Source organism: Carassius carassius, chromosome 34 (genome assembly GCF_963082965.1).
Source record: "Carassius carassius chromosome 34, fCarCar2.1, whole genome shotgun sequence".
Lineage (NCBI taxonomy): Eukaryota > Metazoa > Chordata > Actinopteri > Cypriniformes > Cyprinidae > Carassius > Carassius carassius.
The window spans coordinates 7,563,926-7,587,298 of NC_081788.1; the positions used below are offsets into that span (position 1 = coordinate 7,563,926).

General features: G+C 36.8%; 1 pseudogene; it reads right to left on the bottom strand.

The window, feature by feature from the left end:
* Positions 1–23,373, bottom strand: part of LOC132114777 (FK506-binding protein 15-like) — a 43,533-nt pseudogene that overhangs the window by 8,420 nt on the left and 11,740 nt on the right.

Genomic DNA, 23,373 nt, shown 5'->3' on the forward strand with positions numbered 1-23,373 from the left:
TGACTACTGTGTATATATATATATATATATATATATATATATATGCATGTGTGATTGTGTGTGTATGTGTTTTTTTGCTGTCGCTGTTTGGACATAGTAAAACACCCAAAGATGCAGCAGAAACATCTGGCTCATGTACATAGTCATGCATTTTCTTCTATCACTGACCATAATTCTTTCATTATACACTGAGATCAGGATTAATGTCATACATTTGAACATGGACTGAGAAATGAAAAACTAGTTTTCAGAGAAAGACAGGAATCACGTTTTTGTGGGATGATACAATCGTACTAATGGTTGTCAAAAGCAAAAATGCCACAAAATACATCATATTTTGTGAGAAAGCATGACATGCTTCAACAAATGAGCTCCCAGAAATGGGTAAGAAACAAGTATTCATTCAGCACATGATGCAGGACGGGTGGAGTGTGTGTGAACCTTGTCCTGCAGCTGTGTGAGCTTGAGCTGCAGTGTGTCTCTGTGCTCTGAGAGTTCAGTCATCTCTCTCGTCTGCTGTTCACGCGCCGCTGCCAGAGCCTGATCACACTTCACCTGCCACTCCTGCTCCAGATCGGCCTGCAGCTGAGACAGCTGCACACAGACACAAGTCAAGCTACTCTCGTGAAGCTATAATTAAACAAATGCTGAATGTGCCAACAGCTTTATACAGTTACTGTCAGGAATGGGTAAGGAAAGTCAACTAGTTGCCATGAGTCCAGCATGGATCTAATCTTGTCATTTACCTGTTCAGCTGTGGCTTGGTCTGTGCTGGTTCTTGCTTTACGTAATTGGCTCCTGAGGTTGTCTAACTCCTGCTGGCCCGCCCTCCTCACTTCCTCCAGTTCCTCATCGCAGCGCTGTCTCTCCAACTGCCACTTCCTCTTCCTCTCAGAGAGAGTCTGAATCACACAGTTATTCGCTGTTTCCCCCCTCACACATGTACACAGTGACAGACGTGTGAAATACTCACTCGTTCCAAACTGTCTTTCTCTGTTTTCATGTCCTGTAGCTCCTCCTCCATGTTGTTGAGCTTGAGCTCCAGTTCCTTTCGTTTCTGTTTCTCCATCTTGTGTTGGTCCTGAACTCTGTCTGCGGTCTCCTTCAGCTCTGAAACAGACACAGTACATCAAGCCTTAACAAGCTGTTCTCCGTGCGATTTTCCAATCCCTAGTCATTTTTTAATAACTGAAGAGCAAAAATGATGCCAAACAAACAAACAAACAAACAGAAAAGCAAGCAAGCAAAACAAATGAAAAAAAGAAATACAAAAGCAAAACTAAATCAAAAATTAAAAAGAAAACAAGGGGGGAAAAAACTAGACAAAATCAAAAATGAAAAAAATAAAGAAAAAGAAATAAAGAAATCTAAACAAATCAAAACACCCATACAAACACGTTCTGGCCATATTTCCCCCAAAATGAAAGAGAGAAGAACAAAAGTATACTTTAACTTAAAAAAAATATTGTAATGTTATAAAAATACAATTATATGCTCCTTACATAATAAACTATTTATGAATCATGATAATTCTTCTGTGATACAGCCTTTATTTTTTTTTAGACAATAAAAAAATAATAATAATAATAAAACACTGCATTTCTTTAAGAAAAGCATAAAAAAAAAAAAAAAAATACAATAATGAGAATCCAAACTGAGAATAATGAAAACTGAAAAATCAATTTTTTCTTTGATTTTGGAGTGAAATGTGACCTGTACATGTTTACAGTGAAATGTACCCACATATTTAAAGTTTAACACATATTTTGGTTGAGTGAGATTTTGGACCAATGAGATTTCATTGCAAGGAAATTGGAAACCAAGTGATCAACCGCTCCTCTCGCAGTGAATACTCAACCAGTATCTGCGCCTCCAGTGTTGTGACGTGTGTGCTGCGCTGCTGACCGTCCTGCAGAGCCGAGCTGAGTTTGCTCTGCAGCGCTGAGGCCTTCTGCTGCTGAGAGCTCAACTCCAGCTGCAGCTCCGACACACGCGCCGCGGACGACGCCAGGTCCTCTTGTCAAACGTGCCTTCCAGAGACACAGAGAGACGACATGAAACCAGTGATGATACAACAGCACTACTCTGATGAAATGATGATGGGACTGTAACACAAACAGTGACAAGAAGATATGGCAAAAAAATGATGGAAGAACTGTCTATCTCTGCTGAGAGCTGAATGCTGATTGGTTAGTGAGTGGTGCCTGTTGAGTAAGAACACAAAAGAGAAATGTGAAATGGTTTACTTTAAATAAAAGATGGGAGAGTGCGTATGAAGACTATGAGACGGGACAGCGCTCTTGCTCACCTGATCCCAACTCAATTCTTGTGGCAGTGCATGCTGGGAAAAGAGAGCAGTCACCACTAAAGGCTCTCAGCCAATCAGAGCAGCGTTAATCAACGAATCAGATCAGAGATAAATGGCTTAAGATATTTAAGAGTACTTCTGTAATGTTAAAAAGTCACTTTGCTTGAGTGGAGAGTGAGGAAAAAACTAATTTAGGGAAAAGACTGACGAGAAATACCTTAATCATTTTAATTCTGCACTCCTACCATGATGGCTTGTCCAGATGGAGCATATTGGTTGTATTACAAACCTACCAATAATCACGATGTACTTATAAAATTAGAGCTTGTGACGGCAAGAGAGAAATTACATGTAAATATTTTTATGCATAATTACTGAGTTTGCCGATCTAGTCACCGAGGCGAAGGTAACACCAGCTAAGAAATACTCCGAATGTTGTTTTGTTTTGAGTTAAACACAACCGCTTGTGCACTGATATCGAATCAGCAATCAGTCACACCGATTACAAAATGATTGTGATGTAGGCTTCAGTGTAAAGCGTGGCAGCTCACTAGGTTTCTGGTGTTATTGCGTGTGTGTTGGGTTGCACGGTTTAACAGAGTTACCTTGTCTTGTTCTGCCTGCCGGATTCTGGCCTGACTCTGTTCACTGCGGTTCTTCAGAGAGTCGTTTCTCTGCTCCATCAGCTGATTACTCTGCTCCACGTACCTGCACAAACACACACAGCCTGGAGTCACAATGATACTTTGACATTTCTTTTGAAAGTGATGGTCAAAACAGGACAAGAAGTGATGGGGACGGGAGCAGGTAACAACATATAATAATGAGAGAAAAGATGAACTGAATCCTGACCTCTGGTTCTGATTGAGCAGCTCGCCGATCTTACGGTTCTGCTCCTCAATGCATGAACTTTTCTCAAACACCTCTTTCTTCAGACATTCGTTCTCCTGAATACATGCAGTCACATGACCAAGGGTCACCAAAATATTCCAGTTTATACATATTTTAAGTATTTAATTCAGTTTACATTGATTACTGTAACGATTGACCTCCCAATTGACAGTGGGTTACCTGTATGATCCTCTGAATGTTGTGCATGATCATTGCAGATTCCATGGACACGTTTGATAAGCCCAACGAAACACTGCCTTGCTTTTGTAGGTCATTAATCTGAAAAAGAAGAGAGATTTCTCAAAAGGTTGTTCGAGTATATAAATGCAGTTACTTAGAAACAAAGATTCCTAATAATGTATCAACCTTTGAGGACAAGTGGTCCAGTTTGTCTGCCACTTTCCCAACAGCCAATCGGATTTCAGTGTTCTGTTGTCGAGCCTCTGTCATCAAGAAGGACGTGACGTCACTAGTTCCTTAAAGGGACAAACGTCATTTACGATCACGACCTTAAAATCATACCATCTGCAGGCGATAAACTACAAACAAATGTTTTGTCAAAGTGGTAGGATGGTCTTTACCTTGGTAAGACACAGTCTGTGTGGGGTACATCTGACTAACAGCCTGAAAAGAGGAAGTCACAGTCAACGGAGGAATCATACTAGATGTTAAGTGTTTGTTCAGAGTAGAGTTGCAGCGGCCGATTGTAAGGTCTTACTTAAATGGCACATAAAGTCCATATTAGAGACTTGGTAACTAATAGCTAGTTAGTAATAACTCTATGTCAGTGTAAATGATGACAGAATTTTCATTTTGGGTTGACGAGTGCTTTAATATTATCAGACTTGCTATTGTAGTTATAATTATTATGAAGCATTAATGTTGAATGTACACAGCAACAGTGAGTTATCCACCTGAAAGGCATTTACGCTTCCTGACATCATGGGCTGCGGATTGGCTGTTGCCATGGTTACAGGAACTAGGGCCGAAGCTGGAATGAAGAGAGGGCGCATACAATGTTATAAACACTACAATGACATAAAGACTACAATGACAGTGCCTCCTGAGGCTCAAGTGGTAGAGCATTGCGTTAGCAGCGCAAGGTTGTGGGTTCGATTCCCAGGGAACACATGTTAGGTAGAAAATGTATAGTCTGAATGCACTGTAAGTCGCTTTGGATAAAAGCATCTGCTAAATGCATAAATTAAATTTCATTTAATGACATAAGAATGCAACATTGCATTCCTATTTATCTATAATAGTATATGGCTGAGCTTTATTTGTGTGCTGGTTTTGTAAGTTTCTACTAGAATTCAAATAAATCTCAAATAATTAAGTATATGTTTAAAAAGTGCATTATTTTATACTATGTTACACTCGTGGCCGTTATCATCAGGATATGATATGATAATGGTGTTACCCTGCACTGATGTTGGCGGGCCGGAGGAGATGTGTACAGGCTGTGCTGATGGTGCACTGGTACGCTCCTTGAATCTGGACACACTGGGGTCCTACAGCAATAACAGGAACAGAGTGCATGAGGGTCATCTGTATGCATCCTCTCACATTTACACATATGCATATCTTTACTAAAGGACAGAGACGTTGATCACAGCAGCAGATCTTTGTGCTGTATCTGGTTTGGAGACAGACTAAAACCATTGTAATGACGTTCTCAGAAAAATAAACCTTGCCTCAATTTCAGAGTCACTGGAGTCTGGCTGTGAGGATGATGAGGATGGGCCGGTGATGAAGGGCAGCAGCGGCTGGCCCATCTTGGCCATGCGTGAGATCAGTTTAGCTTTAGTGGCATCAGGATTCTGTAGACATTGCAAAACATGTCAGAAAATACACAGACACATTTATACTGTAGATGGTTTATTACAACCCGAATTCCGGAAAAGGGACGTTTTTTAAATTTTAATAAAATGAAAACTAAAAGACTTTCAAGTCACATGAGCCAATATTTTATTCACAATAGAACATAGATAACATAGCAAATGTTTAAAGTGAGAAAGTTTACAATTTTATGCACAAAATGAGCTCATTTCAATTTTGATTTCTGCTACAGGTCTCAAAATAGTTGGGACGGGGCATGTTTACCATGGTGTAGCATCTCCTTTTCTTTTCAAAACAGTTTGAAGACGTCTGGGCATTGAGGCTATGAGTTGCTGGAGTTTTGCTGTTGGAATTTGGTCCCATTTTTGCCTTATATTGATTTCCAGCTGCTGAAGAGTTCGTGGTCGTCTTTGATTTATTTTTCGTTTAATGATGCGCCAAATGTTCTCTATAGGTGAAAGATCTGGACTGCAGGCAGGCCAGGTTAGCACCCGGACTCTTCTACGACGAAGCCATGCTGTTGTTATAGCTGCAGTATGTGGTTTTGCATTGTCCTGCTGAAATAAACAAGGCCTTCCCTGAAATAGACGTTGTTTGGAGGGAAGCATATGTTGCTCTAAAACCTTTATATACCTTTCAGCATTCACAGAGCCTTCCAAAACATGCAAGCTGCCCATACCGTATGCACTTATGCACCCCCATACCATCAGAGATGCTGGCTTTTGAACTGAACGCTGATAACATGCTGGAAGGTCTCCCTCCTCTTTAGCCCAGAGGACACGGCGTCCGTGATTTCCAACAAGAATGTCAAATTTGGACTCGTCTGACCATAAAACACTATTCCACTTTGAAATAGTCCATTTTAAATGAGCCTTGGCCCACAGGACACGACGGCGCTTCTGGACCATGTTCACATATGGCTTCCTTTTTGCATGATAGAGCTTTAGTTGGCATCTGCTGATGGCACGACGGATTGTGTTTACCGACAGTGGTTTCTGAAAGTATTCCTGGGCCCATTTAGTAATGTCATTGACACATTCATGCCGATGAGTGATGCAGTGTCGTCTGAGAGCCCGAAGACCACGGGCATCCAATAAAGGTCTCCGGCCTTGTCCCTTACGCACAGAGATTTCTCCAATTTCTCTGAATCTTTTGATGATGTTATGCACTGTAGATGATGAGATTTGCAAAGCCTTTGCAATTTGACGTTGAGGAACATTGTTTTTAAAGTTTTCCAAAATTTTTTTACGCAGTCTTTCACAGATTGGAGAGCCTCTGCCCATCTTTACTTCTGAGAGACTCTGCTTCTCTAAGACAAAGCTTTTATAGCTAATCATGTTACAGACCTGATATCAATTAACTTAATTAATCACTAGATGTTCTCCCAGCTGAATCTTTTCAAAACTGCTTGCTTTTTTAGCCATTTGTTGCCCCCGTGCCAACTTTTTTGAGACCTGTAGCAGGCATTAAATTTTAAATGAGCTAATTAAGTGGATAAAAGTGTAAACTTTCTCAGTTTAAACATTTGCTACGTTATCTATATTCTATTGTGAATAAAATATTGGCTCATATGATTTGAAATTCCTTTAGTTTTCATTTTATTAAAATTTAAAAAACGTCCCAACTTTTCCGGAATTCGGGTTGTATTAGTGAAGCATTTATACTAAAATTCAACTAACATACTATGACTAATTACTAAAAAGATATACAAATAATAATTAGAATACAAATGAATCTAGGCATCAAAACATTATTCCTTCAACTTTTGAAAGTCTATCAGTATCTGTCAATATTGGACATATACTGTACACTGATCTATATATATATATTCTCTATTATAGATCAGTGGATATATACTGTTAGTAGAGCATATTTTCATTTTTGTCATTTAACAAAAGTAAAAATAAGAAAATATGAGCCAGAATAATTAAAAATACAGTATATATCCAATATTGACAACTTCAAACAAACAAAAAAAACAACAACAATCAAAAACATTAATGTTGGCCAATAACCATTATGTTACAGATTTATTGAGCACACCTATTCATTATAAATATACATCTATATATGTTGTGCACTAGCTCAAGCTATATTTATTGGAAACACTTTACAATAAGGTTCCAGTTGTAAACATTAGTTAACTACATCAGTTAAAATTAACTAAAATAAACATAATAACATTTACTATTAAAGTCGAATGTTTTATCTGTTAATATTAAAGGGACTGTAAGTAGGAATTACTCCCATCTAGTGGTGAAATTGTATTTTGCATTCAAACTAATTTTGCTCTCCAGCGCCTCGCTTTTTCAAATGCGCGTTGCATCTACGGTAGGCGATATGTACCAAAAAGCTTTGACAGGATGTCTTCTAATAGCACTTCGTTTTGGCGACGATGTTTTCTTCTCCTGTGGCGCGGCATATGTATGGTCCATAATAAGAATGCAATCCAGACTTTTAAACTTGCGGTTGCAGTTTCAAGCGCCTCTCACTGCTCTGCACCTGCGTTTCTGGCTCTGACCGAAAACGCGTTGTGGAAACGCATTGGCTTAGTACTTTTTGTCCCTCTCTGCTATTATAGTTTTGCAAGTTGGCGGAACTACATGGAAGCCTCCGTCGACCTACCCGTCCCATGTATATAAAGATAATAAATTCTTCATTTACGAGGATTAGTTTAAACATTGGCATAGGTATTTGTACACCATTGAGGGCATATTTATGAATAAAAATATTGATTTTAGATAATAAAATACCTAAAAAGTTACTTATTGTCCCTTTAATGAATGGACCTGAACTTACATGGACTAACAACAATCAGTTGTATTTTTATTAATTATCATTTAGATAAATTAATTATTGAAATAACTATTTATTAAATACTTTAATAAAACAATAAATTAATAAAATCTTTGATAAAAAAAACTGTACTGCTCATTGTAACTTAACATTAGATAATGCATTAATGAATGTTAACTAATGAACCTTGTTGTAAAGTGTAATTTATTTTAACAGAAATCTGGATTAATAAAACAAAATGCTAAAAACAAATGCATTCAACTGCAAAAAATAAAATAAAAAAAATCTTACACTGAGCTGTTCATTAAGGGAGTTTGATTTTGCTCGAGGAGGCGCTTCACTGTTAGCAAAAAAAAATTATCAAACAGAGAATTTAAAGCAAATTCTATTAATTCAAACAATAGTCTCCAGTCAGGCTACAGCACCTGATAGCACACGTACAGTAAGTAGACATTCAAAAGGCCCTTTTTACCGCTGTGGGTACCGCCGCCACGGTGTGTGTCAAGTGCATTTGCAGCTTTTGACCGCCGAGTGGCGCTTTAACCACAAGTTATCAAACAAGCTCATCAAAGCACATTTTCGCAAATAGACGTCAGTTTTGCCTCGCTGATGCGTTCACAGCAGTTCAGTCAGTGTACTGTTTGAGTAAATGGATATCCAGATGCTTTGTTTTGAACTCTCTCTCACAACAGACACGGAAGAGAAGACAATGCTGAATAAAGCCGTCGTTTTTGCTATTTTTGGACCAAAATGTATTTTCGATGCTTCAAAAAATTCTAACTGACCCTCTGATGTCACATGGACTACTTTGATGATGTTTTTCTTACCTTTCTGGACATGGACAGTAGACTGTACACACAGCTTCAATGGAGGGACTGAGAGCTCTCGGACTAAATCTAAAATATCTTAAACAGTGTTCCAAAGATAAACGGAGGTCTCACAGGTTTGGAACAACATGAGGGTAAGTTATTAATTACATACATTTTCTATCTGGGTGAACTAACCCTTTAATGCTGGAAAGACCTTTATTTTTATTTATTTATGTATTTATTTATTTAATAATAGCCCATCATGCATCTAACCATCCACTCAGCTTTAAGAGCTGTTAAGATTAAAACTGCAGCTCAGCAGTGAGTCAGTGTCATGGACGGAGGACCTGTTAATATATTTTCTAGTTTATATTTCTATCTCGTTATGCCGCTGGTTTAGATTTTTTTTTTTTATAGAACTTATTTGTAAATAGAGCAGTCACTGTCAGTGTCTACACCGGACGCGAAAGTTGTCATCTGTGCCCCACAGCGAAAAGTGTGTCTAAACTTGATGACATCACACTATAGTGTCAAATCATCTGAACACAGTGTCAGAACATTTCATCATAAACAGAACGAGCATCAGTTCACTGATGGGGATCGTGTCCAGTGTATCCATCACTGGGTTCTGTTGTCTTTTGTTGGATCACTCCACTTGTGTCCGGTGTAGATCTGGCGTGCGTTTTTTTATTGTTTTATTTTACAGCACTGCTTGTTTTAATGTTTTTATTAAATATCTGTATTGACTGCATGGTCATATTATCGAATTATTTACTGCCATGCGACCTACAAAAGTAAAGCTTGGCGAGTCGAGCAATGACCATTGTTGCAGGTTGATTTTTGGCGGATGTGCTGTGCTTGTGCAGCCGCGGTCGTCTTCATTTCGTCAGGTGAAACTTCTCTCTCACTCGCAGCAGAGTGTGTGAGCAGCAACAACTTCCCTCCGCGCTCACTGATACCAGAAACTCGCTCCGCCTTCACTCCATGGATAAAGTATTTAAGTATGTTTGAAATGTTATATTAAATGTTAAATGTCATATTCAAGTGTTTGTGCAAAAATTATTAATGTGCATTAATGACAGGGAGGCGCCGTCTCATCACTTTAATTTTTTCCTTATAATGAATTTATAATTTTTTAATTAACATAATATTGTGGTGTCTCACATACATTAAAAATATATCTACAGAAAGCTTGAAATATTTTTGAAACGAAAACTAATTGTGTAATCTGTGAATGTTGCATTTCTGTGAATTTCATCCTGCAGCCGACAAGAAAACATTTGTTTATTAATAAATAATTAAAATGTCTCATTTTTCACAATTATTAGGCTACTTCTGCATGTGCTTTGTTGCAAACTTAATGCATGTGCTTGATCGCGGAATATATTAAGATTTATGTAAATTTAATATAAACCTCTGATTAGTTGAATATAACAAACAAACGACTAGAACTAGAAAAATCTTACGTGGGGGCAGACCATTTTTTAGTCTATAACCAAAACAACAGTCCTATATAAACCAGTTCAGCAAGTGAAAGCCTCATAAGACACTGTCCATATGAAAGAGTAATTCACACCTTTATATCGACCCCCACAAGCCACACATAACTAACCCCAAAAACCCAACCCCCTCCAGCTGAACTGAATTCGGTCTGTTTTTTGGCTCTGAGGAACGGTGTGTTACTGGGCTGAAACATGCCTGCACTCAGCAGCACTACTCTTTGTATTCATTATTTTCTCGCAGCCCATATTATTATTTTCACAAGACCATAATGATAATTACAAATCATCAATTAATAATTAATCATTATTTTATGAAAATCATTGTTATTTGTGATCGTGGATGTTTGAGGAAGGCTTTAAGACCAAGCGGAATCCTCTGTTCCCGCCTCACAGCGAATCCCGCATGCTCAGTGATGCAGCTTCACTGTCTGCGTTTGACTTTACTGAATCAGATTGAGGCCAATACAACTTATTGATCATGAGACCAACATTTAGCAAGCAGGAAACATTGATTCTAACGGAAGGAAGACGTATATCATTGAGCTAATGCTGTTAAACAGAGAGAGAGAGAGAGAGAGAGAGGGAGAGAAACTAGTCTAGGGCTATTCTTAAAATTGGAGCTCATTATATTGAAGTACAAATCCAAACACCAGAAACGTTATGCATTTTATGAATAATTAAATGTTCTGAAAATAATGCATTTTATTTATTCACATGCTGTATGGTTGAAATAATATTTTAGTTCACAACTTTAAGTTCCGTTGTTTAAAAAAAATGCTTTATTGGCTAATGTTTCATAAACCTTCGGTTGTTATGCTCTAAAATCCATGCCATTATTAATCTCACAGTATTTTCACCTCCTAAATCACTAACCTTTAAAGTCACAATTCTATAATGGTCAAAATTACTCAGGCCAATGGTATTTTTTAATGACATTATTTTATTTAATTTTTTTGAATAATTGTAGCCTACATAAATAGGTAAAGCAAAACAAATATTCGGATCGTCCCTTATTTTTTCCCTTATTTTCTTAAAGAATAAACATGATAAGATATTATTAATTAATAAAAATAATTTAAGCAATTAAAACCTTTTTTTTAAACTTGAATTTAAATACTATTAAACTAACTTTAAATTCTCAAGGAGTTTATAAGTAAAAAAAGTTCTAAATGAACTTGTGTTAACAATATAATTAGATCTAACAATATAATTCGATTTTTTTTAATGAACAATTCCTGTATAAAATGGGACAGCAACCTTTAATATCAAACATTTTTTAAATCGTCTACAACTGAGCGTCGCGGGAGGCTGATCTGCACCAGAGCGTGTGAAGTGAATGTGATGAACGAAGTCATTTTCAGATGCAATGAAAAAATAAATAAATTTAAAAAAAAACCCTGGATAGCCAATATTAGGCCCAGGCTCTGTTCTGAAGTATAAAATAATTATAATTACTGTTAACCCAGAGTAACAAATTTTAACGGATTATTCGCCTATTTTCATTTGCTGAATGTTTTCTTTATTTTTTATTTTTGAAACACGCTAAAAAGTAAATTAAGTTTGTCAGAGGAAAAAAATATATGAGTCGTGTATAGGTTTCATTTTAAGGGATTAATCACCTATTTTCGTTTGCTGAATGTTTTTTTTTTTTTAAACACGCTAAAAGAGTTTGTGAGAGGAAAAAATATAAGTCAGGTATAAGTTGCATTATATTACATTTAGAAATAATAACGGCTGGCCTAATAATGTTATAATGTACCAACAGGATATTTTTAGTTCCCTTCACTTCACAACAAATCCTTTAAATTTAACAAATTTATCAGAACAAAACAAGAATTAAAAATATATAATTCTAATGGATAAATATAATTGCAGTATATAATAATATAGGCTTAATAATAAAATAATAATAATAATAATAATAATTTAAAGCTAAGCATAAGGTAAGGTTAGGCTTTCTCATTCGGGAGAAATCCAAATGTTTCCATATTCGTGATGTTGCCCATTTGAAGCTTAACTATTAGTCATGAGGTAAATAGGCTTTGTAGTTCACGCGTTTCAGTATTGATGGAAAAAAAATCATAATTAACAATATGTGGAGTAAGTGGATCGCTGTTAACACTGAAAGTCTGTTGAACGACTGCTGTTTCCAGTGAATATGTGCGCGAGGCACCAGCGTGATCAAACAGCTGAAACAAATAATATATATATATATATATATATATATATATATATATATATATATATATATATATATATATATATATAGGCCTTATATTTATTTACTGTTTAATAAAAATAGCATGCATTTGATCCTTTGTGTAAAGGTCTTCTTTTAATTTTTGTTTAGTAGACTGTAGCCTAAGACTATCCTACATTTTAAAAATTAACAAATTGTAAAAATTTTTATGTGTTTTCATAAATGTATCATAATGTTATTGTTGTTTTACTTCCTTCTTTTATCGCAATCCGTCCCTTTGCGCCACCTGGCAGTAGTTTCGCAAATGATTTTAACGTGCGACTGAATTACAGTTACCGGTACGCGCAGCGGTAATGCCCAATTAGGCTGGCCACCTACTGTACATCATGGAGACGTCTCTTTGACGTCTGCAAGACATATTTTGAGTGTGTTTGTTTTATCTGAATTACATCTATGGGACGTTTCCTATCAGATGTCAAATAGACGTTTAGAAGATGTCTATAAGATGTTTATGATTAAGAATGTATGTAAAACTGACTTCTGTCAGATGTTTGTACACAGCAGATGCTTTCCAGATGAAGTGATCTTTAACAGAAGTCTTACAGACGTGTGTGTGCACTCTGGGGCAGGAGGCCTGTAGGGTTCACCTGGGTTTGCTGGTTTGTGGGGCAGCGCTGAGGGGCTGGTTGAGCTCAGCAGGGGCCAGACTCTCCACACTGGGAGCAGGAGATGGAGCCGCCAAATCTCTTGAACTTCCATCCTTTGCAAACTTAACCTGCACATGCATTGAGAGAATACTGATGATAAGAGCAGGGCTGCATATTCTCCAACACTACAAACTGTGTACTTCTGATGAAAAAGTATGTACTTTTTGAATATGTAACATTATTCAGTATACATTATTCAGGCAAACGTGAGGAAGTAAACTGAAGCTCTGAATGTGAGAATGACATACCCGACGGATCTCCGCTTCAAAGACTAGCGTGCTGTCCGGTGGGACGCGGATGGCTAATCCCTACGACCCGTACGCAAGACTGGGAGGAATCACCATGAGCCTCTTTCCACCTTTGTGCATATTCAACATCCCCTCCTCCCAGCCCTGAGAGACGGACAGAGAGCTTTAGACTGCCGTATGAGCGATAATAACACACAGAAAACTCCCCCCTCACCTTAATGACTTTCCCAGCCCCGAGCTTCAGTCTCAACAGTTTGTCTTTATTCAGATTTGAGTCAAACATCTAGAGGAGAAGAAAATAAAAGATTATATAAACCAAGGTAGCAACAAATTAAACAATGCATTTATGGGTATTTAGAATATACTCATGAACTAAATTTGACTGGAATATTGATGCTAAAAATTCAGCTTTGCATCACAAAATAAACTAAATTAAAAAAATTTATAAAATAGAACAGTTATTTTACACTGTAATAATATTTCGCAATGTTACTGATTTAATTGTATTTTTCATCAAATAAATGGTTAAGGCTTGGTGAGCATAAGAGGCTTATTTTAAAAACTGAACCTTAATGTTGTTCTATAATTCTCATAAAAAATAGTTTATCAGAATTCAACCATATTCTTATTATGTATGTATCATGTAAATACATTAACTTGCTTAGTGTATGTTTCAGATTATATCCTCTGACTTTTATTTAGACAGTGCACATGTAAACGCAGCCATTGTCAAAACATCTTTACCTTTCCGATGGAGTTGTTTTGCAGTAGCCAGCCAGAGTAGGCCACTTCTAAAGAGTCTCCGTTCTCCACAGCCTGACCCTCACCGAGAACAAGATCCTGGATCAGGACCGAGTCTAACGCACCGCTGCAGTTCGCTTTGGCAAGACAAACCTGAAACAATTATATCACTGCGTAAGAAGCTCCTTTAGACAACATCACGCGATAAAGAACAAATACAAACCTCTTTACAGAAGTCTGTAGCCACTTTCTCGGATTCAAACATCAGCGACCAGTTCTGTCTCTGGTCATTGTAAAAAGTGCAGTAGTTACTGGGCTGCACCTGAAAGTGTGAGAGAGACAGCTAGAAATAACACAAAAAGTGTTGTCTGACTTGAATTTTTTGAATAAGAGCTCACAGTGAGGATGAAGCCGCTGTGGACCCTGGCGGCCGTCACCTGCTTCTGTTGACTGACATACAGCAGGATCTTGTACTGAAAGAGAGCAGACATGTTATAAGAAACACCTCCATTTAGAAAACCAAATGATCATTCTAACCTCTTTAGTTGAATGATTTCCAAGGACCGCAGCTCCAAGCTTGCCTTGTTTCACGTACTGTCCGTTAACACTGCACAGAAAATAACATTACATTACCACGGATAACCAGTCACTTTGCTTTGGAAAAACTGGTTCAAAATGTGCAGCACTACAGATCTGTACATGTTTCGTGCTTTATTCTTCACACCAAAAATGAAATACCAAATCTTTTCCAACTTACTATCTGTAGGCATGTACTGCAGTAGCAAAGAGAACAGCAGGAGAGTTTGGAGGAGGTGCATTCTTTTGGTTTGAGGGTCCTGTAAAAACAAAACATGAAATGTCAAAATAATAATAATAATATATTAAATTGATCAAAAGCGATAGTAAAGATATTTACATTGTTCGGAATTATATTTTAAATAAATGCTGTTCCTTTGAACTTTCTATTCATCAAGGAATTCTGAAAAAATGTACCACGGTTTCCACAAAAACATGAGTGACAACACTGATAATAATCAGAAATGTTTCTTGAGCAGCAAATCAGCATATTAGAATGATTTCTGAAGGATCATGTGACACTGAAGACTGGAGTTAAGATTCACAGGAACTAGTTTAACACGTAAAACACTTCACAAGGAGCCTGCTCTGTCTCTTCTGTCAGCGTATTGTCAATTTCCTCTTTACTCTGCAATGTATTTTCACTGTGTGTGAACATGATGTGTGGCACGAGACCGCCGTGGCTTGTCAGACATGGCAACCATAACGAAAGTGTGCGGGTATTTGCAAAGGGTCAATTATAAATGCAGTTTCTAACACCTCACCGATTAATTTTCTTAAAGATAAATAAATTAAAGGTTCCTGCAGTCTTACCGGAGTTGGCAGAGCTCTTCCGGGGCTGTTAGGGTGCTGTGTATTGGAAAGACTCGTTCCCCTGGTTTGCTGCCTGATCCAGCCCAAAGAGAGAGGCCAACTTTGCTCTAAAATTGCAAAAAAGAAGCAAATCAGTCACTGCTTCACTTGTGTGAGATCACATGAGTCTCCGAACAAGGCTCAACTCTTAAAGCCAATCTAATACCATGTTCCAGGCAACCCGTAACCCGTGTTTTTCCAACCTTATACCCGTGAAAGTGCACTGGAACAGCAGTCAAACCCGTGACTTTCCATCCGTGAACTCGTACTAGATCGATGAACTCCAGTTCCGAAGTCCTGACGTCACATAGCATGAGAAACAACAATGGCATCCCCTACGGATAATACTGGCTACGGATGCAGTGTTTATGCAAGTGGTACACGTTGAAAAAAACGATATGAGAACAATCTAACGTTACAATAAAATGTATAATCTACCGTATTTTCCGGGCTACAAGTCAACTTTTTTTCATAGTTTGGCTGGTCCTGCGACTTATATTCAGGTGCGACTTATTTATCAAAATTAATTTGACATGAACCAAGAGAAATGAACTAAGAGAAATGAACCAAGAGAAAACATTACCGTCTCCAGCCGCCAGAGGGCGCTCTATGCTGCTCAGTGCTCCTGTAGTCTTCACTGAAGACATAGAGCGCCCTCTGGGGGCTGTAGACGGTAATGTTTTCTCTTGGTTCTAAATAAATGCAACTTATAGTCCAGTGCGACTTATATATGTTTTTTTCCTCATCATGACGTATTTTTGGACTGATGCGACTTGTACTCAGGTGCGACTTATAGTCCGAAAAATACGGTACCTACAATTTCTTGCACCCAGGAAGTTTGGCGTGACTTGCCTGGAACGCTACAAAGTCGTGAGTCGTGGTTTGAAGTCGTGACTTACGGGCTCAAAAATCTTCCTGGAAAGCAGCATTAATTGACTTTGAATGCGTTTTTGATTCAACTTTTAAGTGAAGAACATCAGCGAACACCTGCAGCGACGAATGAAACTAATAAAAGTATGACTTTTGCAACATCATCAGAAATCTACTTAACGTGTACGCCACTGACCCATGGATCTGTCTCAACTTGTAGTATTTGTCCTGCAATCTGATCTGTATGCAGGAATTGTTGAATAAAGTAGTTATTTTTGTTTTACTCTCATACAAAAAGTATTCTGGTCGCTTCATAACGTTACAGTTAAACCACTGATGGCAGATGGACTATTCTGACGATGGTTTTCATACTTTTCTGGACCTTGACACTGTTATTTACTTGGCAGTCTATAGGACAGTCACAAGCCTCCTGGTTTTAATCCAAAATATCTTAAATTGTGTTCCAAAGACGAACAAAGCTTTTACTGGTTTGGAACGACATGGGAGTAAGTGATTATTGACCAAATGTTCATTTTTGGGTGGAGTAACCCTTTAACAAGCTGACTCTCCACCTTTCTACAGTCCTTCTCCACAACTCATGTGGATGCCAACGCAGAATTACATTTATGGATATAACCTCAGATGACACTAAAGAGAAGAAATATAGTAGCCCCAAAATGAAGTGACACTTAATGTTTTCAAACAGGGTCTGGAAAAGAGCGTTTCAGGGTGTCTGTGGAAATGTTAAGAGAAAAATTTGCTTTTTAATTTTTTTTAATGTGATTTGAATTAAATACATGCAATTTATAATAAATAGAATGAAATTTCAAAAATAGAATAATAAAAATGACAGATCGATAAATAAATGGATTACAAATTTAAATAAGTAAATAAATGAGTACATAATAGCTCTAACAGTGTTTGAAGATGCCACTTGATTTTAATTTATAGACTGCAATTACATTCATTCTTGAATGCTTTTTAGTGTTCAGATGTTTCTTGGGGCCACTAGTGGTGCTTATGTGGGGTGTAAGATTTAGAAGTTTTTGGCTCTCTCACATTTAAACACTTCACAGGCTCAGATGATTTTAGTGACATTGATGGACTGTTAAAAGATCAGAAGTCACGTGATCCAGGACGTCATGCACAAACAAATGTAACATTCAAGACTTGAAATGTTTTGTATGCCTGTTTTAGTAGTGTATTTTGTGTATCAACCCTGGCATAAACAGATGTTATTGTATTGTATTGTTAATACTAACAAAAACAAAACAAAAAAAGTCTTGAAATGTGGAAAACGAAAACAACTCGTTGTTATTTAACACGTTTAACTGTTCATTTAACGTTACTTGTGTCGCTACACGTTTATCTGCAAGCCACAATGATGCTGCAATGTATCTGCTGAGTTACATTAATGTCTGTTATTAGCCAACGAGTGACACTCGTTGTAATAAAAACATTTGGAAAATCTAAAATATATTTTAATGTGCTTATTGTCACTATTTAGATATATCAATAACAGGAAAACCATTTAAAATTAATTATTAAATATAATTTTTGAATGGGTTTATTCTTCGTATTACGGATGTTTCTTTATTTAATTTTTTTCTTTCATCACTAAATATTATTCATGTTTTATATTATTGTTTATATTTAATTCATGTAGTATCAACTGTTGTAAATTATATATAAATTTGGCGGAAATGTTTCGTAATCTTAATTTAAGAATCTATTTGATTTGTATTACAGATATATTTTTCATAACAAATACCTCAACAGCACTGCATTAGCACGTGTGAAGTGAAAGTAGGCAAGTGAACTTCTGCTGATGAGCAACCAAACTTTCCACACAAGCAAAGCCACAAGTTCGTTTTTTACTTCTTTTATGTTAAAGTGCTCTTATTACACGCTTTTAAATGGACAAATATCATGCACTGAGTTTTAGAACGAATCCAATTCAGTTCAAACAACTCGGCAGATGGACTATTCTGATGATGTCTTTTACACTTTTCTGGACCTTGACAGTGTATTTTACTTGTCAGTCTATGTGACAGTCACAAGCCTCCAGGTTTTCATCCAAAATATCTTAAATTGTGTTCCGAAGACAAACAATGCTTTTATGGGTTTGGAACGACATGGGGTAAGCGATTAATGACAACATTTTTATTTTGGGGTGGAGTATTCCTTTAAGACATTTTTAACTTCATAGGAGTACTCAATCCATAATATTGCTTTCTCCAGTGAAAAGGTCATCTCATCTGAATCAGAAGAGAAAAATGCACTGATCCAGCAGCGTTTCTAAGCGAAAGCATTCTAAAACAGTTTTGAACAAATATGTATTTTTCTGTGGATTTGATGTGAGAAGACAACGGGATGGATGTTTTGGACGAAAAGCCATCCAAGCAAAAGGTAATTATTCACAATTACATAATTCACTACTTGTGGATTATTGTGATGTTTTTATAAGTGTTAGAACTCTCATTCTGACGGCACCCATTCATTTCACTGCAGATGATGGACTGCTGAACAAGTGACATAATGCTACATTTATCCAAATCTGTTCTGATGAAGAAACAATCTCACCTTGGATGGCCTGAGGGTGAGTAAAGTATGTTTTCATTTTTTGACAAACTATAACTTTAAATCTTTCCACTCAAAATCTGATCAGGTTCATTGAGCTTCTTTGAAATCTCTCAGGGACTTTAAGGCCAGTGTAACTGGTGATCTGTATGGAGCTCACTGTTTCAGGGTGCTCTGTTCGCACCCCTGCTGCTGGGACACTACGCCAGAGGTATCAAGCACCACACTGAATGGTGTATTTGCATTGTATTTATGACCCATTCACATCTACTTTCTCACTTGAAATAACTGAATGTCTGTGATTTTTGGATAATAAATTGATGTATTATATATAAATCAGACATATATTGATATCTGTGATATTTTATTTTGCTTAATGTATTTTTGTCACCTACATACAAGCCAAGCCAATTTGAAATATGTCTGTGTAATGCCATATTGTTATTCTGGTTTCTTGTAATACAAGCAGAAAACGTTTCATCTCTGAGCATTGTTAATGTCTCTGAATGGGAGAAAGGCAGAGGGGACCGATTAAAGAAAGACCACTTTTTATTGCTGACACTGAGGCATCCTTGGATGTTGTCTCTTGTGTGTCTCTCACCAAACAGACAAAAGGCACTCCGAAGATTAAGAGGCAAGTCTAATACATCTCTCCATTGTATCAACATGATTATATTCACCATGTAACTAGTATTGTATATTATATAACTTTTATTTAAACCATCTTTATGAGATCTTGATATCAAACATACAATAAATCCTCATTTTCCCTGAACATGTCCTGTGAACACATTCTCTCTACAATCCTCATACATTATATGTATGTGTATTTGCATTGTTCTCACACACCACAGTTGGTTGATTGTGTACAATGCCTGCCTGCTATTGGTCAAACTACTTTTCAGTCATTACCTTCAGCAAGTGTTAAAACAACAGGAAAACAAAGCCGAAACACAGACATTTTGGGCCATTCAGAAAACTGACTGGGAAAAAGAGAAGTTATGGTCACCCTAAAATATATTGCATACTTTTAATAGTCACAAGGAAATTTTTTTTTATTTTTTTTCACTTGCATTTAACTGATATTTGGCATCTGCATTTCGTCCTAAAGATCTAAATTGCTATAAAAGAGTTAATCTGCCTTCCATCTTGTTAAATGACCAACCCATCTATAGTGGTTAGTAACTAGGCAAGTCTTTTTACAAAAAAAAAAAAAAAATGTATATCAAACAAATAATCTATTTTTTGATTAATTTTATGGCACTCTTAGTATTTCAAAGCAGAATTGCATTTGTCGTTTTTTGTTTGTTAATTTTCAGGCCAACCAGCAGAAGAAGAGATACGGGATGAGAGGTATTAACTCTACACTAGAGGGCGCCAGCACCCCACGGTGGATGGGCAATTGCTTCAAGCCCAATCCCATTCCCAAAACCACCCCACATCACCTCTCCTACAGCTAGCGTACAAAGTGAGCATAGGTATGTTTTGGATACAGCTGCCTAACTGTCCCATGTTAAATGAATTAATCTCTCAGTTCTGTAACTGGAGTTTTAGAGCACTACCAACTTAAAGGCATACAGTAGTTCACCCAAAAATGATGGACTGGCATCATTTACGCACCCTCATGTCGTTCCAAACCTGTATGACTTTCTCTCTTCGGTGGAACACAAAAGAGGATATTTTGAAGTGTTTTTACCAAACCGTTCCTGGTCCCATCGACTTCCATATTATTTTTGTGTCCACACTAGACAATGGAAACCAATGGGACATGAAACCGTTTGGTTAGCAGCATTCTTTAAAACATCTTCTTTTGTGTTCAGCAGGAGAGAAAAAAAATCCATACAGGTTTGGAACAGCGAGAGGGTGAGTTTAATATTTTATATATAACATTTCTGTGAGTGTGTGTTTTGCTGCCTTTTCTTTTCTGTCTCTCCCACTCATCTCTCCACAGATAGTGGATGTGGATCACTGGATCAAAAACTGCCAAGCCTAGCCACACCACACCCAAAGCACAGCGGTGTCTGTCCAGCCTTATAAAGCCTTAGTTTAGGATCAGTAAAGTGCTGGAGATGTAACTGGAACACAAATAAACAGATCTACTGTAATTCTTATGCCACAATAACATGACAAAGGTTTTTAACTGTAAATGGAAAGTCTGTTCCGTAAGTACTTAGTGCTGTTTTATGATTCAGTGCACTTTATCTTGAATGTCTATTCCTATTTTCAATGTAGACTTACAAATAATTAAAATATACCCTAAATGTTTGTTTTTTTCCCTGCCTGAACCGTTAATCCATTCACGAATGTGCATTATGATAACAACATAACATAAACTGATGCTCATATTTTTATGATTTTAAAAGAATCAGTACTTATGTACAACTAGACAGTATTTAGTGTTTGGTTACAATTACGTTTTACCTGCAAAGACAGTGCTGCTGGCCTTCAGGTGTTTTTTTAGACTTCTGAAAATAGGGCTTTGCCAACACAAAATAAAATTATCTATTAAAATAGAAAGCAGTTTTAAAACAGTAACTATCATTTAAAATACTATGCATTTAAAATGTTTTTTTTTGTAAACAAAAATATATATTTTTTAAATGCCTTATGCACCATTAAAGACTGAGCACGGTTTATCTAATAATTATGTTGCACCAAAGGTTTAAATAAAGAAACTTACATTCAAACCATCATTTTGATCCTAGTTTTGATTTGCTTTTGAGATAGATTCATGTTTATCCAGTTTTTCCATTACTTTAAACTTTAATTGAAATCTCACTTAGGAATTAATTAATTAATTTTAAACTTACAGGTGAGGCGTATCAAACAATAATTAAAATAATAATAAAACAAATAAAATCATCTACAATTAAAATTAACTATAGATTAAGATTTCAATGACAGGTTAGAATCCCTGATTTGTTGTTTTTAAATTGAAGTGGTGCAACCTAGCTTGAATAAAATAAATAAATAAATAAAACAACTAAAAATAGATTAAAAATATATTTTATGATCTCTAAACTTTACTGCCTTTATTCCTTAACGCTGCAACCCGCCCTTTGTGTTTTCAAGATTTTGAATAGTATTATAGAAAAAAAATTCTGTATTGATGACACTTCTGCTACAGCATAATAAAGGGTTATGATTTATTAGTCCACTTTAGACATTCTACTAATTACAGGTATAACTAACTTTGCAACATGTCACTAACTCTCATTATTTGCAGCTACAGTAGATTAGATTTTGTGTCCAGATGATGTACAGTAGTTACTACATCTACCGGCAGAGGTTAACAGGGCCATGCTAACAAGCCAAACCTCTGCCCTTTTGCGCAAAAACACACACACTCACACACACACACCTGCGGTGTCCACCCTGAGTCGGTTCTCACACCCAGCATCTGTCTCTGGTAACCTCCCGTCTCACCGCACACTCATTTCCACACACCCAGCACACTTGTTTTTCCATTAGCACAGAGACTTTGAGCGAGTGTATGTAGAAGAGAATGGTCAAAAACACTGAGAGAGAGAGAGAGAGAGAGAGAGAGAGAGAGAGATTTCTGTGCACTGGGATTTCCACAGTTGACGTCCAGGAGAGGATATGGTTTGTTTCTTGCCGCTCACAGATGCTGGGACACTATAAACATAATGTTTGTGACACACACCAGGTGTGACCCAGAACTGTACACTGACTACAACTCTGGGTGACATGCCACGTCCACCCAAACGAGTAGGTCCTTTACTGCATGGATAGCATGAAATGTGTTTGTCAGTGAGGTTCCTCCCAAGTGTGCAGGTGCTTCCTTTAATCGTGCATCTGAATCATATAAATGATTATGCCTGTGTTTGGAATGGAATATTAGTTTGCTACTTAACAGAATTCTGTACGGTATAATATACACCTATTATAGCATTTAAACATTAAATTCAGAAGAACAAAATCTTAATCAGTAGTAAGATCACATTCAATTTTAATATTTAAGAATAATGGCAGAAACGATTTATTATAAATTGTGAGTGTAAAGGTTGTGTACCTTTGTCGGCAAGTGAAAAAGGAAATAACAGGATTAACTGTGAACTTTCACAGCGAATCTATTGAATGCAAGCCAAAACCACTCAAACACACTCCAGTTAACACTAAACTGTCACATGATCTTACTACATTCATCACATGACCTCATCACGTCATAAATGTAATTAATGGCATTTTAATTACATTTTGTACAAATGTCTTGACATTTTTATAGCACAATCAGATAATGAGTCAAAAAAAATAATGCAAAAATCATTTTTGATAATTCAGTTCATTCATAGCACCGGAAATGGAAGTTGAACGCATTGCATTGTGGGATATAAAATTGAGTGCAGTGTGCTCTGGTGAACTGCACAGTGTGGTAGTACAATGTGCTATTCCAAATACAGTCTGTCTCCTAATTTAGTCAGGTGGTAAAGCAT